This window comes from Narcine bancroftii, chromosome 3 (genome assembly GCF_036971445.1).
Source record: "Narcine bancroftii isolate sNarBan1 chromosome 3, sNarBan1.hap1, whole genome shotgun sequence".
NCBI lineage: Eukaryota > Metazoa > Chordata > Chondrichthyes > Torpediniformes > Narcinidae > Narcine > Narcine bancroftii.
The window spans coordinates 193,898,897-193,916,490 of NC_091471.1; the positions used below are offsets into that span (position 1 = coordinate 193,898,897).

General features: G+C 37.1%; 1 long non-coding RNA gene across 1 annotated transcript in view; it reads left to right on the top strand.

The window, feature by feature from the left end:
* LOC138756341 (uncharacterized) overlaps nucleotides 1–899 on the top strand; it is a 41,560-nt gene extending 40,661 nt beyond the window's left edge. The window contains exon 3 of the long non-coding RNA XR_011353008.1: nucleotides 571–899. This is a non-coding gene — a long non-coding RNA (uncharacterized lncRNA). The remainder of the gene's footprint in view (nucleotides 1–570) is intronic.
* The last annotated feature ends 16,695 nt before the right edge of the window (nucleotides 900–17,594 follow it).

The window sequence follows — 17,594 nt, forward strand, 5'->3', positions numbered from 1 at the left end:
AGAATTCAAGATTGGATTGGCTGCATCAAAGATATAAGAAATTTACTGTGAATTTTCCCCTGAGTAAACTTGTCTGTGCCTTGTTAAGAACAATTAATCCTTTAAAGTGCTACTGCCTTCAGACAAAGATATTTGGCAAGCTTTCCATTTTACAAGAAAATAACTTAGATTAGCTTTTTGTTCCATAATAACTTCATGGAATGTGTCTTCCATTACTAAGATGGGTGTTGATATGGAAACAAAAAAAAAATTATCACCATCTTGCCATGAAACAATTTAGAGAGATTTTGACCTTGCATCATGTGGCCTTTCTACTTCCTTCTTGGAAATATATTAGATGTAAAATAGGCTGTTATAAATCCAGTCCATTGTCTTCCAAACACAAATTTCCAAGTTTAAAATTAATAAGGGATACATTTGAAATCAAAATTAATCTTTTTTTAATCTATATTCTTGCATCCTTACATTTCATAATGTGCATTGATCAAAGCGTTGAGATACAAGGCTTGACTAAATGTCATTCCTAATACTGAACAGTTTACTTCTGAGTGAATACATTCTATGTTGCAGGTATTTTGGACCATCATGGGCATCAATCAGTCTCCACTCCATTAAGAACATCTACAAGAGGTGGAGTCTTAGGAAAGCTGCCTTTATCCTCAAGGACGCTCACCACCCAGGCCAAGCGCTCTTCACACTAATACAATTGGAAAGGAAGGACAGGAGCCTGATGACAAATACCCCATGGCACAAGGACAGTGTCTTCCCCTCTGCCATCATGAAGGGTCAATGAACCGCAGACACACCTCACTTTCTCGTACTTCTGCACTAACTTATTTATTTTCAAAATGCATTTAAAGCAATATTTGCTCTGTGATGCTGCCACCAAACAATAAATTCAATGACTTGTTCAGGACAAAAAATTCTGATTCTGAAATATGAATATTGAAGTGTGGGGCGATTTTTGATCAAGTAGATGGTTACCAATGGTTATCGAATCATTTTGTGGGTTGCAGACTTGAGTGTTAGTGCTTTAATTTCTATGAATCAATGCCATTTTGTTTCCTTTGGAATCTGTTGCTTTTTAGATGTGCTCCTTAAATGCAAAATATATAATTAATTTCAAATCCTCCCAAAACAAGGTGAATAAGGCAAAATATCTTGAGCTGCAATTGCTATTCCTTAGACCTGGTCAGGGTTTTTCTTTATTTGAGGGTAAATTCTTGGATGGTGCGGGGGGTTAGGGAGCTGGAGGAGGAAGTTTTCTGCTCCAAGGAACTGAACTCCAAATATACACTTTAAATTTAGCACAATTGGAAAGGCTAAACTAAGCCTCCTTTACTTTCATGCTTTGTTCCAGCAATCTGTCAACAAAGCTAGAAAACTCTCTGAGCATCTCTATTCCATCAACATATTGTTTCCATTTCAGCCTGCAGCGATCTGTATGGCTTCAGAGAAAGACTGCCAAGTTATTGCACATCTGTGCCTAATGGTAAATGTTTTTACTGTGGTTTAGGGTCCCAAAGGACAAGAAATAAATTCACATTAATTTTACTTGGGTCCTTTTCACACATCTAAAAGAACATTTTGCAAGGTCAGTTGTGTTTTGAAATTTTACCCAATTTCAAGTAAATCCAAAGCAAGAAGTCAACCAAATTTTGCAGGGATTTCTTGGCCCAGATTTTTTGGGTTTAGACGGCAGATCCACATGGAAAGTCCACTCATCTCAACACCAGTTTTAGCCTTCTTGCTTGAATGTGGAAATCCTGAACTATTGGCTGAGATCTAATGGGCATTTCCAGGCTACTCTGCATTACTGGACTTCCCACCTGAACCCATTCATTTGAATGAAGGGTGGAAAACTGCAGGTAAGGATGGGAAACTAAATAGCTATATATTTTTTTCAATTGCTTTTGTACAGTTTAATTGTTTATGTGTTTTCATGTTTTTAGTAGATATAATCCTTTAAACAATCATTTTTATAACTTTTTGATTTATTTGTACCTGGTAATAATTTTGAACTATTTCTTATATCATAACCATTGAAAAATATTTCACAGCCAGCAAGTCATTTGTAAATGAAGTTTCTCCAACAAGACTTGTTCTGTTCTTTCCATTTTACTCCTTCCTGTTATTGAAACCTCTGCCACTGTTTGGAATCTTCATGCAGGATAGCCTGAAGGTAAACTTGCAGGTTGAGTCAACGGTGAAGAAGGAAAATGCAATGCTGGCATTCATTTCTAGGGAAAATAGAATATAAAAGCAGGGATGTGATATTGAGGCTTTATAAGGCACTGGTAGGACCTCATCTTGGAGTATTGTGAGCAATTTTGGGACCCTTATTTAAGAAGGCATGTGCTGATGGTGAAACAGTTCAGAGGAGATCCCTAACGATGATTCCAGGAATGCAAGGGAGCTTTTCACAGCTTTTGCCTTGTATTTGTTAAAATTTAGGAGAATGAAGGGAGATCTCACTGAAAAACATCAAATGTTGAAAGGCATGGACAGAGTAGATGCAGAATGGTTGTCTGCCATGGTAGGAGAGTCTAGGATAAGAGGGCACTGAAATGCTAGGATTTTCTTTCAACCAGAGGGAGGTAAATCTGTGGATGTTTTATTTTGCCATAGGCTGTTGCAGAGGCCACGTCATTGAAGTATTTAGGCAAAGATTGATTTATGGGGTGCCTGGCCATGGCAGCACATGTGGCCATGGACAGACATGTCAGTGTGTCAGTGGTGTGTGGAATTAAAATGGTTGGCCACTTGGAGATCCTTGCTGTTGCAGCCGGACAGAGGAAAGGTCCTCAATTAAGTGATCCGGCAGTCTGGTCAATTATCCCCGATGTCTGTCCCAAATGCAGTAAATGAGCTATAGATTTGAAAGGACTGTTTTGTGTGCCAAGTAGTGGTGAGGAAGGAGGTGCAAGTACAAGAATGATACATACTGCAGTCACAGGGGTCAGTACAAAGGCATGATTGGTCAGAAGGGATGAATGGATGAGGAAATCAAGATAGGAGGGATCCTTATGGAAAGTGGAGAAGTGGAGGGAGGGGAGGTGGTGAGATGAGTCTGATGGTGGGATGCTGTTAGCCACTAGTGGAAGTTGCTTTGACTCACTCTACTAGTCAACAAGAAAATAGTAGATATTTTACTGCACTATCCTTATAAATTTTGATTCTCTGAATGTTTATAAATACAACTATAACTTTTTCTGGTGAACATAATGAATGAGTCACCAAAATCTTCTGGGGAACACATTTCAAATATGCACCATTGGGAGATGAAATTTCTCCTCGTGTTTGTCCAAAAATGGTTTACCCCTTATTCTGAGAATATGAAGATAGAAGAGAATACATATGCTACAATCTAGAATAAAAAATAAAGCACTGTAGGAACTTAGGAGAGTTAAGCAGCATCTGTAGTGGCAAAAAAGGACAGACAGCATTTGCATCAGAACTGACAGGAGAGAGGAGAGATTGTCTCACCTCTCCTTTATATGGTGAAATATTGGCAGAGTCTGGTAGATGACAGATAGAACCAGATCCATGAGAGGGCAGGGGGAGGTCATGGTTGAATTCTTTTTTAATATTTTATTTACAAATTTTAATCCACAATAATAATTACATTACATTCAATTCAAAAGTTATTTCAAAAAGTTGTAAATGTGGTATATAAATCCTCCCCCCCCCACCCCCACCCTCCCACCTCACCTCCCCCCAAAACACTTAGAAAGAAGAAAAAGATAGAAAAAAAGACCAAAGAATGCCAAGGGAATAGAGCATTTATATCATAAAGTCTAATATTGGAGATTACCAAGAATGAGGTCTTCAGAGAGTCTATTAAATATACAAAGCTACATTTTGTAAATATGGGCACCATATTTTCCAAAATACATGATATTTATTTTGTAAACTATAAGTAATCATCTCAAGTGTATACAGCTATTAAGTTCTGCATCCCATCTTTCCATGCCTATCTCTGTATCTGATTTCCATGATATTGCTATACCTTCCTAGAAACTGCTAAAGCAATTTGTACAAATTGAATTTGATAACTAGTTAATTTTAATTTAGATTTTATAACCTTAATATTCCTCAATAAAAATAACATCAGATCCTGTGGTAACTTAACCCCTGTAATTCGTTTCAAAAAGTTATGACTTTCAACCTAAAATATTTAACTTTAGCACTCTGCCAGGTAGAATGCAAAAAATATCCAATCTCATGTCCACACATAAAGCATAAATCTGATAATGCACAATTCAATCTGTTTAGTTTTTGTGGAGTCAAACATAACTGAAGCAAAAAATTATATTGAACTAACCTATACCTAACATTTATAATTTTTGTGATATTATTCTTACATAATTCCATCCAGTCTTTCTCATTTATTTGTTTGTTTAGATCCACTTCCCATCTTAATCTCGATTTATGCACTCCAATTTTGGGGGTTTTCCTTTGATGGAAATTATACATTACAGAAATAAATTTACTTACATTACTATTACAAAACAATAACTCTAATTCACTCCAGCTAGGTACATTACATTTATTCTTCATTCATTCAAATGTTATAAATCTTCCAGCTTCAAAGCAATCCTCGATCCTTTCAATACCCATCCGCATCCAAGTCCTCAAAAATTGATTATCTCTAGAAAATGGAATAAGTCTGTTTTGACAAAGGGACATTTTTCGTGAAAGTAAACCTTTCATACCTATTTTGTAATCAATATTATTCCATAATTCAATCATGTTTCAAAATAAGTGTTTCCTTACTTCCTACCAGCAGTATAGAATTCCATTTATAGATAAAATCCTGTAAATTTATTTCTCCTCGTTTACTAAGTTCTATATTGACCCAAGCAGGAATTTTATCTAAACTAAACAATACATTAATAAATCTGAATTGAGCAGCTTTAGAGTAATTCTTAAAATTAGGAAGTTGTAAGCCCCCCCAATTCAAACTTCCAAGTCAATTTTTCCAAAGAAACCCTCACCATTTCCCCTTTTCATAAAAACTTCTTAAAAATCAAATTTAAATCCTCAAAATTTTTTATTGAGGAATTGAAATGGGCTTCGACTGAAAAAAGTATTGAACTCTAGGAAAAATATTCATCTTAACAAAATTTACCCTACTTACTAAAGTAATAGGTAAGGTACCTCAGCAATTTTACTAAATAAAGGTAAATAATTTAATTTATTGTGGCAGCTTGATGCAGCAGCAATCAAACTAGCACTCCAGCCAGTGAGCACAACCAAACCCTTGGCAGCCTGCGCAGCGGCACTGGCCTCAACAAGCGAACCGGTGGGTAAACAGCAAGGGCAGCTTAAAGGCCAGTGACTCCAAAATGGCACTGGCATTGCTGCATGGCCAACAGACAGGGACAATATGTGGGGATTAAGGGCTTTGTTATATGGGAAAGTACTTGCACATAGGAAACCCGCTTTTAACATAACATAACAATTACAGCACGGAAACAGGCCATTAGGCCCTTCTAGTCCGCACCGAACCAAACACACCTTTCTAGTCCCACCTCCCTGCACAATGCCCGTAACCCTCCATCTTCTTCTCATCCATATACCTGTCCAACCTTTTCTTAAATAATACAATTGACTTCGCCGCCACTATTTCTCCCGGAAGATCATTCCACACGGCTACCACTCTCTGAGTAAAGAAGTTCCTCCTCATGTTACCTCTAAACCTCTGCCCCTTAATTCTTAACTCATGTCCTCTTGTTTTAATCTTTCCTCCTCTTAACGGAAATAGTCTATCCACATCCATTCTGTTATGATTTTTATGACATCAGCCAAGGGGGGGGGGGGTGCACAGCGGGAACAGTGCAAATATAAAAGTCGGGACTGAGCCCTAATAAAACTCAGAGCTTAACCTGACTACACTATGTGTGCGTATCTTCTTTCAAGTAGCACGCGGGTACATTATATATAAATAGTTATATATTTAAATCATTATCAACCCAAATACCTAATTATTTCATTCCAGCATCTGGCCACCTAAATTTAGTGGCCATTTTAAACTGAGTATTGTCACCCTGAACAATTTTCTATTTTTTTCCAATTAATTTTACACCTAGACATTCCCCCATATTCTTGCAATTTTTCATGCAATTGAGACAAAGAGTTCACAGGATCAGTCAAATAAAGCAAAATATCATCAGCAAATAAATTAATTTGATATTCCTCTTGATTAACCTTTATATCCTTAATCTTAAATATCTTATTTTATAAGCTCTGCCAAGGGTTCTTTTGCCAAAATAAACAAGGCCGGTGATAAAGGGCAACCCTGCCTACTCAATCTAGTTAATTGAAAAGAAGTAGAAGGTCATGGTTGAAATGTTCGTAGATGGGACTTGGTGTGAGGGGGGTCAGGGAAATGAACAAAGGGAGAAGAGATCTGTGTGGGCATGTGGATGTGTGGGAGTGTGCTTCTGGTTGGAAAGCACAATGACTGCAGTGACGTGAATGTATTCAATATTCATACCAAAGGGTTGCAGCCTAGCCTTTTAGAATATGAAGTATTGTTCTCTGTTTACATTTGGCCTCACTACGGTAGTGGAGGAGGCTAAAGGAGTTGGAAGAAGATGGAAAATAACATATAATTAGAAGCTTGAAATGGCTACTGAAAGAGCACAAGTACCCTGCAAAGTGATTGCTTGTCTGCTCTTGGTTTCTCCAATGTTGGAAACTTTTATGTCTCCTCATTTCTTCCTTGAAGAAAGGCACAAGTAATCCACTTCCACTAACATCTCATCTGCCTGGCAGAACTTGTCCTTGCCATCAACATCTTCTTGTTCCATTCCTCCCACTTTCTGCAGATCAAAGAATATTGCATAAGCACCTACATGTGCCCAGCTGTGCCTGACTTTTTGTTGGCTATGTGGAATGGTTTTAGTTCTGCTTTTTTTTCAGGCACATATGCCAATTCTATGTCTGCTACATTAATGATTGAACATCAATTTCATCATCTCTGCCACAAACTTCCCACTTACCCCTCAATTCACATAAGCTCACTCTTACATTTCTCTTCCTTTTCTAGATCACTCTGGCTCCATCTCTAAAGACAGGCCTATCAGGAAGATAAGGCTTCTGCTCTACAGCTTCGGAAATAGGATCCTTCTTCTGGACACATGGCTCCCTGTGGAACCCTCACACACATTTGCTCCACTTCCCACACATCTGTTCTCAGCTCAGGTCTCCAGGAAGAACAGCTTTGATCCTCAACTTTCACCCCACCAGTTTCCTTGTGCGTCATGTTATCCTTTGTCATTTCTGCCAGCCCCTTCACTAGTCATATCTTCACCTCACCTCCCTTTCTGTTTTCCATGGGATCATTCTCTCCATAACTCCTTGGTCCATTTGGACCTTCCAGTGCATCCTTCCATGTTCTTTGGCACCTTCCCCTTCAACCATTTGTTCTTTCACCTCCTCCTAAGCGACCCTTCCAAGTGAGGCAGAAGCCTCTTCCAACCTGATCGGTGCCATTGGTGCACATTGGTGCAGGCAATCATCTGTGGAGATACAGCACTGTCAACAATGGCCATCTCAAGCTTTTGGATGCATGTTATTTTAGCTCTTCTCCCCACCTGTCCTGAGCCTTCTTGCTGTGGTGAAGCTAAATTCACATTGGAGGGACTACTCATGTTCTGCTTGGGTAGCTTGCAACCCCAATCATATGAACTTCAGCTGACCCACTCCCTCATGGCTTTCCTACACACACATACTCACCTTCCAACCATGGTTCATTCATCCTTTGTTCATCTTTCCAATCACTTCCCCCTTGCCCTGATGGTTCTATCTCCCCTCTTATCTGGTTGGAACTATTATCTACTAGTCTCTGTCTGTTCTTCTTTGAAACTGCTGCATTCTTACCAATCTTTCCTCTTCCTTCTCAGTCCAGATGTGGGGTCTTGACCCAAACTGATGATGTATGCTTTTTACTTCAACCTGATGATTTCTGCTAGTATTGTTTTTTTTTAATTGTTCTGAGAATGTGACCCTTTGATCTAAATGCATCCACTAGGGCAGGGGTGTCAAACTCAAATTCACGGAGGGCCAAAATTAAAAACTTGGACTAAGTCGAGGGCCGAACTAAATATTTATTGAAAATTTTCAACAACATCTGCATGTTTTCTCTTCTTTCAACATATGTAATGTTAAACTTTTTCTTATTAAAATAAATGTTTAATAATAGTTTTGGATAAACTCTTTCCAGAAGCATTAACAAATGAGAAATAAAATATTCAATAAATAATATTTCTCTATAGAGGATTTGTCAAATGTTGCTAGTGTGCTGTCGAATAGTAAAATCTGAGGGCTATTGAGAATGTGGGATAATAACATGATTCCTGAAACAATCAAATGGGTGACTGATTGTGGGCATGAACTCTAGCAGGCTTATTTGCCATGCCCTTTTTCCATTGGTACAGATATCCTTTGATTTACATACTTTTCAAGTTTTATGCCTAATGAGCTTGTATCCAGGTGCAGAACCATTTTTAACCAGGAATATATTTATCACTGTGACATGAAACTTTTGGAAGATTGTTTTATCCTGAGATTAAAGTTCATAATACTTACTCAGGCCTGTGTGCGGGAGGGCGGGGTTTACGGGCGATCGGGTTGGACAACGACAGTGCGGGGGCATCGGCTCTCAATGCAGGGTGGCATCTCGGCGGATCAGCGGCCCCGTCACCGTGAGTCGCGGGTCAGCCTGCGGCAGGGAGGGGGAGTGGGCAACGGACCTGGCAAGGCCAGGCCCGAGGCCTCCGGTTCCGGGCACTGGGAAGCGGCCTTGGCTTCCCCTGACACCAGCCAGGCCCCAAAACCAGAGTCCACGGTGAGACCCTGCAACATAAACAGAGGAGGTGGGGGCGATTAGCGGGCTGACGCCAATGCATTCTGGGATTTGTAGTATTAGCTGTGCATGCGCTATACTGGCGCGGCGGCCAGCGGGCCAGCTCTAATACATTTTTTAATTGATCTTGCGGGCCAAATATAATTATATCGCAGGCCAAATTTGGCCCACGGGCCAGAGTTTGACATGTGTGCACTAGGGAAAATAAACTCATTGCATCCATGAATTTCATCTACAGAGGTCCCCAGACCAGGCTTTGTCAGGCAAAGATCATGCTCGCTCTCCTATCCTATCTTTCTATTGGCACCAGTAGCAATGGTGCTTTGTGAGGGGTCCTTGAATTAAAGCAGACTGACATTGCCATTTTGTACACATTCAGAAAAAATCTTCCTGCAATTTTACAGAGACATTTAAAAACACCCAACACAAATAAAGTATAATTTAGGAGTTACTGGAGAAATAATGAGTATTTACATTTGGCTGGGTTATAGATCAAAAATGTTTTTTGTCAGTGGAACAGACAGATATTTTGGTGGTCTTTTTTTTCAAACTTTATTTAAAAAATAATATTAAACATGACATACAGCACAGAAATAATAAAAAAAAAGATTTTGCATTAACACCCATCCCACTCTCCCATACCCACAGTCAACTCCCTTAAGGGGATCAAAAATAAAAATAGATTATATATATAAAAAGAAAATAATATAAATGTTAATAACATTTCAAAGTATATCTAAATGCATATATTTCAAATACAGAGACCTCTTACTAACAAAAGAAGAATTATCATGTAAATTATAAGTATTTTTTTCCATAACAATACATGCTTTCAATTCATTATGTCAATGTGATATATTAATCTCAGTATCATCTTTCCAAGAACTAGCAACACATTTACGTGCTACTGATAACACCAAACGTACAAAAGCAATTTGAATTTTATCCAATCCCATTTCCCTTAATGAATACAAATTTCCCAACAAAAAAATTGTTGGATCTAATGGTAGTACAAAATTATATAATTTCTCCAAAACTACTTTAATTCCTTGCCAAAATGATTGAACTTTAACACAATTCCAAACAGCATGTAAAAAAAAAGTTTCAATACATGAGCCACATCTAAAACAAGAATCCAAATTACTAAACCCATATTTTTTTTAGCTTTTCTAGGTTCAAATATAATTGATGTAAAAAATTATAATTAATCATTCCATATCTTACATTAGTCAATTTAATTACATTGTCCTGACACATATTCACCCAATCATCTTTGGGAAAAATAAATACTAAATCACTCTCCCATTTAAGTTTAGATTTCTCCCAATCTGTCTTATCCATACTACCTTGTAACAAATTGTACATAACTGAAATATAACCCTTTTTAGGTATAGAGGAAATCAAAGATTCAAATCTCAACAAAGTAGCTAAAATCATCTCTCTACCATAATTATCTTTTATCAAAGCTCTAAGTTGATAATACTCAAACAAAGAATTTACAGGTATATCAAATCTTTCTCTCAATTGATTAAAAGAAAGAAATTCCCCCCTCTACAAAACAATCTTGTATTGTCTTTATACCTTTAGAATCCAAAATCTTTAAATAATTATTAAACATTGAAAAAGGAATAAGCTGATTATTATACATGGAGTTAAAATTGATAATTTATCTTTCGACCCTAACACCCTGTTTTTTTAACCAAATCTTTAACAAATGTTTCAATATCAGCATATCATATTGCTGTAACAAAATCAAATTCCAACAAAATATAAATTCATTTATTTAAACTCTAGAAATACACACCATCTCCTCTTTACCCCAGCTGGGAGGCTGATCTAAATCCATCAATCTACTAATAAACTTCAACTGGGCCACTTCATAATAGTTTTGAAAATGTGGTAATTGTAGTCCGCCCATTCAATACTTCCATGTAAGTCCATGCTACGCCACTTGAGCTAATTTACCTTTCCATAAAAACTCTCACACTGCTTTATTCAAATCTTGAAAAAAAACCCTTAGAAGGTGAACAAGGTAGTGACTAGAAAAAATATTGAATTCAAGGAAAAATATTCATAATAATACAATTAACCCGACCAATCAAAGTTAATGGAAGATCTTTCCACTTAATCAAATCTGCTTTAATCCATTTTAATATAGGTACATAATTTAATTGATATAATGATTGATAATTCATATCCATAAACACACCTAAATATTTAATTTTACTTGTCCACCTAAATTTTGTAATAGTTTTAAATTCAGAAAAATCTCCCACTCCAAATGGTAAAATTTCACTTTTATCCCAATTAACTTTATATCCCGATAATTCTCCAAATTTCAGCAAACACTCTTTCAATTGTTGAAATTGTTGAACCGTTCCGGTTCTGTCAAATATACTAACACATCATCCGCAAATAAGTTAATTTTATATTCTTCATTCTTAACCCTCATCCTTCTAATTTCTTCATTTTGTCTAATAGCCTCAACTAATGGTTCAATAACCAATGCAAATAAGGCTGGTGACTATGGGCAGCCCTGTCGAGTTGAATGAGTCAATTTAAATGGTAAAGAAATCTGTCCATTTATCACCACCGTAGCAATCGGGTTTGTAAATAAAGCCTTAACCCAACCAATAAAAGAAGGGCCAAATTTAATTTTATCTAACACTTTAAATAAAAACACACTCAACCCTATCAAAAGCTTTTTCTGCATCTAATGCAACCACCATAGGATGGTTAGGTTGCTTTTGATTAGCATTGACCAAAGTAATTAATCAAAATATATTGTCTGATTCATTTCTATTCTTAATAAAACCTGTTTGATCAATATGTAACAATTTAGGTAAATATTTAGCAAGTCTATTAGCTAATATTTTCGCTATAATTTTATAATCTACATTTATTGAAGAAATAGGTCTATGTGAAAACACTTTTAATAGAACTCTTTTTTGAATGACAGTTATTAAAACACTTGAACATGATTCTGGTAACTTCTGATCTTCAGTAACTTGATTCAACACTTCTCCAAATAAATTAGAGAAATCATCATAAAAAAATTTATAAAATTCCACAAGGAATCCATCATCTCCTGGCGACTTTCTATTAGGCATTTCCTGAATAGCTTCCTTAATTTCAAAATCCATAAATGAAGATTCCAATTCCCGAAACTTATTTCCATCTAATACCGGTAACTTTAATTTAGATAAGTAAGAGTCAATAGAACCATTATCCTGTTTCCCCTCAGAAGTATATAATTTTAAATAAAATTAATAAAACTGGTCATTAATTTCCTGAGGTTTGTAACTTTCGAACTCTTGTTAACAGTATTAATAATCCGAGATATCTGTTCAGCTTTCAATTTCCAAGCAGGTACCTTATGAGCTCTTTCCCCCAACTCATAATAACATTGCTTAGATTGATTAATTAAGCACTCAAACTGATAAATTTGTAAAGTATTATAATATAATTTCAACCTCACTAATGAAACTTTTTTATCTTCTGATACATCTTTCTGAAAATCTTTCTCTAACAGCAATCTTATTTTCTAACTCTAAACTTTCTACCTTATATTGTTATTTAACTTTAGTAGAATAACTAATAATCTTCCCCCTCAAACAAGCTTTTAAAGCATCCCATATTACAAAATGACTATCCACAGAATTAACATTCTCGATCAAAAATAAACAGATATGTCCTTTAACAAAAGTAACAAACTCTGGTTTTTTCAATATTTCATTAAACCTCCAATGAATGTACTACCACCAAAATTTCACAAGAAAAAAGTTATAATGAATGATCTGATATAACTCTACTTTTATATACAGCTCTTAATACTCTACCTTGTAAATGTGCTGATACCAAAAATAAATCAATTATAGAAAAAAAAATCATGTCATGAAGAATAAAAAGAAAAATCTTTCTCTGTAGGATTAACTTTTCCATTAAATTTACATCTTTCATTAACGCATTAATTTGTATGTCCATCTTTGATTTCCTTATACTTTTTGGATTTCTATCCAATAAAGGGTCCAAAACACAATTAAAATCACTACCAACTAAAACACTTTCATTAGCTTGAGTTAACAATAGAAAAGCCTCTGAAATAAACCACTCATCATCTATATTAGGGGCATAAAGAATCACCAAAGTCCAAGATTCAGCAAAAAATTTACAGTTCACTCTTAATACTCTGCCAGCATACCCCTCTAAAGATTCCAATTCAAATGATAAATTTTCATGAATCAAAATCTCTGCTCCTCTTGCCTTAGAATTAAAAGAAGAAAAAAAACATGACAAACCCAATACCTTTTCAATTTCAAATATTCTTTTTGAGTGAAATGTGTTCCTTGTTAAAAAAAGCAATATAATTTTTTTCATATATGCTAATATTCTCTTTCTCGTAATTGGATTATTTAATCCCTGAACATTAAAAGTTGCAAAATGCAATTTAGACATCTTTTTTAACTACTAATATAATGCTATTATGCTATAATATACTATAATATAATGCTACTAATATAATACTATAAAATAATGCTCCCCTCTATAATTCTTCCAAAAAAAACCCTCAATTTTTTTTAAATAACAGAAAAATACAAAAAAAACACCTAAAGGTAGTAATACCCGAAGAATCTGGGTGTGGTAAACCCACTAGTGGCAGATGACTATCAAAGTTTTCAGTGTCATCCATCCCCCTCAGCCAGATACATATTTATTATTTAATTAAACACGATAAAATATAGTCCATATATTAAGCCCAATGATTCCAAGCCCAATGACTGCTCCAGATCTTCAAAATCAAGAAGATTTTGTGTCAACTCTTCTTTCTTTCCATTCTTTCCATACTTTCATTCTTTCCATACCCATGTCCATTTCCATTTCCATTTACCCTCCTCTTAGGAGACAACAGAGGAGAACGCCCATTTCTTCGCAATTCCGGCAAAGAACTAGCAAAAACCAAAGTATCATGATCATTCTCAAAAAATTGAGTTTGAAAATTTCTATTAAAAAACTTCAAAATTGCAGGATAATGTAAAGCAAACTTGTAGCCTTTTCGCCACAAAACATCTTTGGCCATATTAAATTCTCATCGTCTTCTAATAACCTCTTGGCTCAAATCAGCATAAAAGAACATTCTGTTATTTTAAACCATTAATGGAGACTGATTCTGCCATGTTTTCTGTTCTGCCATATGTAAAATAATTTCTCTATCTTGGTATTTTAAACAACGAACCAAGACTGCTCTCAGAGTTTGTCCTGGAAGTGGTTTTCTTCTCAGAGCTCTGTGAGCCCTATCCAGTTCCAAGCCTTCAGGAAAAATCTCTTTACCCAGCCCCTCTGGGATCCAATGCTCAAAAAATTTTATAGGGTCAGCACCTTCAATGTCCTCTGGAAGACCAACTATTTTCACATTATTCCTTCGGCTTTGATTTTCCAACGAATCAATCTTCTTCATTAAATCTCTTTTTTGAACCCCCAATCGATAAAAGAACCTTTCTTTTTTTCACTTTTTCTCTATTACTTTCTACCTGATTTTGACACTCAGAAAAGGCTGTTTCAATTTTCTTAAAATTATCTTGCACAGTATCAACTGATTTTATACATCTATTAATATCACTCTTAACTACAGTCATTTCCTGTTTCACAGTTGGCATTTCATCACACAGGGTATTCATTTTTATTTTCATCTCCATAAATCCTTGATTCACTTGAGTTGATATTTGTTTTGACATATTATGCATTTGACAAGCAATCCCTTCCAAAACAGTAAACACTGAATCCATTCCAGATTCCACTTCCACTTTTTGAGATCTACCTCCTTTAACTATAGGCTCCTCCTCCTGGACAAATTCCAATAAGGTAAGTTCCTCTTCTTCCTCAGTCATCGTAGGTCCTTTGGCTGAACGGCTGCGGGTCTGGACACCCGACGCCAGCACCCCGACCTCTTTGGGATGCCAGCGTTCAGGCTCCCCCACAGTTCATACTTTATCCAGCAATTCTCAGACCCGGGATGCCCCACGCAGGCCAGGCAAAGCCATCGGACATGCAGAAGCTACACTACGCATCAGCGGGCCGCCCAACGAGATCGTTGGTTCACAGGTCCCCTTATCAGCCGTGCCACCCGCACGCACGGCTTTACGTGACTGCGGGTCAGCAACAGCCGAGCTCACCAAGGTGTCGGCGCCATCTTGCAGACGCAGGATCGGCACCGGAGTCAAATTCAAACGTACTGGAGTCCTCTGAGGCTTGGAGACTCCCAACGATGACTCCATGGATTCAGCTATGCAGGTAGGCCTCAATTCTTCTGCCCTTTTGTATGGTAATTTTTTTCTGAAGTTGAGGTTTAAATTTTTTCACATTAGATGCAATCATAAATCACTGTTATTTAAACAACTGTAAATATTATTTTTAACCACTTTTATGCTTTTTAAAAACTGGGTATTTAGTGATCCAGCTGGGGGAATTGCCACACCCCCATATGTGGTGGTCTTGAAGTAGTATAATGGCTTTGGTGATATGGCGAGATTCACAAGCCATAATGTTCTTGAACTAAGAGGTGCTGGACTTCATTCAAGTTCAAGTTTATCATCATCCAAGTACAACCCAACGAAACACTGTTCTTCAGTCCTCGATGAAAAACATGCAGACACATAACCAGACATATCACACATACAGACAAATAATACATATTCAAGATAAAATATATTGAAGTCTTGGATAGTTAGTGTGTGCAGTTCCTTTGGTCGTTCACCATTATTACTGCCCATGGGAAGAAGCTGTTTCTCAGCCTGGAGGAGTTGGTTCTGTTACTCCTGTACCTCTTTCCTGATGTGAGTAGCTGAAAGATGCTGAGTGCAGTAGCTGAATGTGCTTTGGACTTCTGCACAGAAGGTATCAGCAAGAAGAGAGCATGTCCAGGGTGATTAAGAGTCTTTTGTGATGTTGGCTTGCATTTTGAGGTAATGTTATTGGTGTCTGGGAAGGCACTGCCCGATGGGCTTGGATTTGCCTATAATTTTTTCCAGTTTTCTATGTTCCTGGGGCCTTGTTTTTCCAGGCAAGCACATGATGCAACAAGTAGGTAGACTTTCCACAGTAAACCTGTAAACACCAATAGAACCATTTTTGTTTTATCTTTCAGACTGTGATACATTTAATTTCCAAATTAAGGTTCGCCATAAAAATTCAACAATATAACTCCAGATTTTTTTCAACAATCATATGATTGAAACTTAACAATGCCTGTAGTGAAATGAGCGACAATAATTTCCTAGTCATTTTGCAGCAGTTTCTAAATTCAGTTAGACATGAATCATACACATGCCTGGATACATTTAGTGCCAGTCTCCCGTCAGATGACATTATTTCCTGTGCTTTATTAAAAAAATCTATATTTACACCATGGTAGAAGCCAATTAAAAATTGGCATTACAGAATGAATTCGACCAAGTTGTCCAAGTAGTGTTCATCCATCTCCCATAATGACCCTGATTACTAGTAAAGTCATTGATTGAGGTAAGAGATATCTTTAACCTATCAGACAACGCTCACATGATGTGTAATTCTTTTCTTTGGCTTGGCTTCGCGGACGAAGATTTATGGAGGGGGTAAAGAGTCCACGTCAGCTGCAGGCTCGTTTGTGGCTGACAAGTCCGATGCGGGACAGGCAGACACGGTTGCAGCGGTTGCAGGGGAAAATTGGTTGGTTGGGGTTGGGTGTTGGGTTTTTCCTCCTTTGCCTTTTGTCAGTGAGGTGGGCTCTGCGGTCTTCTTCAAAGGAGGTTGCTGCCCGCCAAACTGTGAGGCGCCAAGATGCACGGTTTGAGGCGTTATCAGCCCACTGGCGGTGGTCAATGTGGCAGGCACCAAGAGATTTCTTTAGACAGTCCTTGTACCTTTTCTTTGGTGCACCTCTGTCACGGTGGCCAGTGGAGAGCTCGCCATATAACACGATCTTGGGAAGGCAATGGTCCGAACAAAACTGGGGATTCCCATCATGTGCATACTGGAGAACCTGTTGAAGAGAAATCAAGCTTAATGGCATTGGTTGTTTGCCAATAACTTACCAGTGTGAAAAGCAAACTCTTATCAAGGCAAAGATTACTGGACACCACATTACTAACAATGAAAAATACAGAGATAAAGGAGATCTTGATAGGCAATTATTTGATATTCACCTTGCTATTTTGCATTTATGCCAGTAAATGCTGTTTCATTATTGTCAATCACAGAAAGTGATGAGAGGATTGCACAGATCCTCACGCAGTAAAGAAACATTACTGTTCTGGCACCTAACCACTTTGTGAGTGGCCAGTAATTTTCCAATTTCTGATCTCTAATCGGACTGCTCAGTGAAAGTGCCCAATGAGCTGAGTTTGCACAATGCTCGCTGTGTCTAAAGATGCTGGAGAATGGCATGGATATGCTAGGGAGAATGATACATATGGTTGCTTTCAGCCAACAGCTTTGCTGTCCATGTCAAGAGCCCTATTAAATAGTGATAACTTTGACTGTGGGAAGGAAAGGGGCATGAAGCTATGTGTCATGATGTGTCACAGAAATAGCCCTATTTCATACAGAAATAACTGGTCCAGAAATATTCACATGCACATGTGACAAAAAATTGAGAATTTTGACGGGACTTTAATAAAGGTCTTTATGTTTCTCAGTTTATTGCTTAAAAAATTGTGTTAGATTATATCTTCACCAAAAAAAACATTCC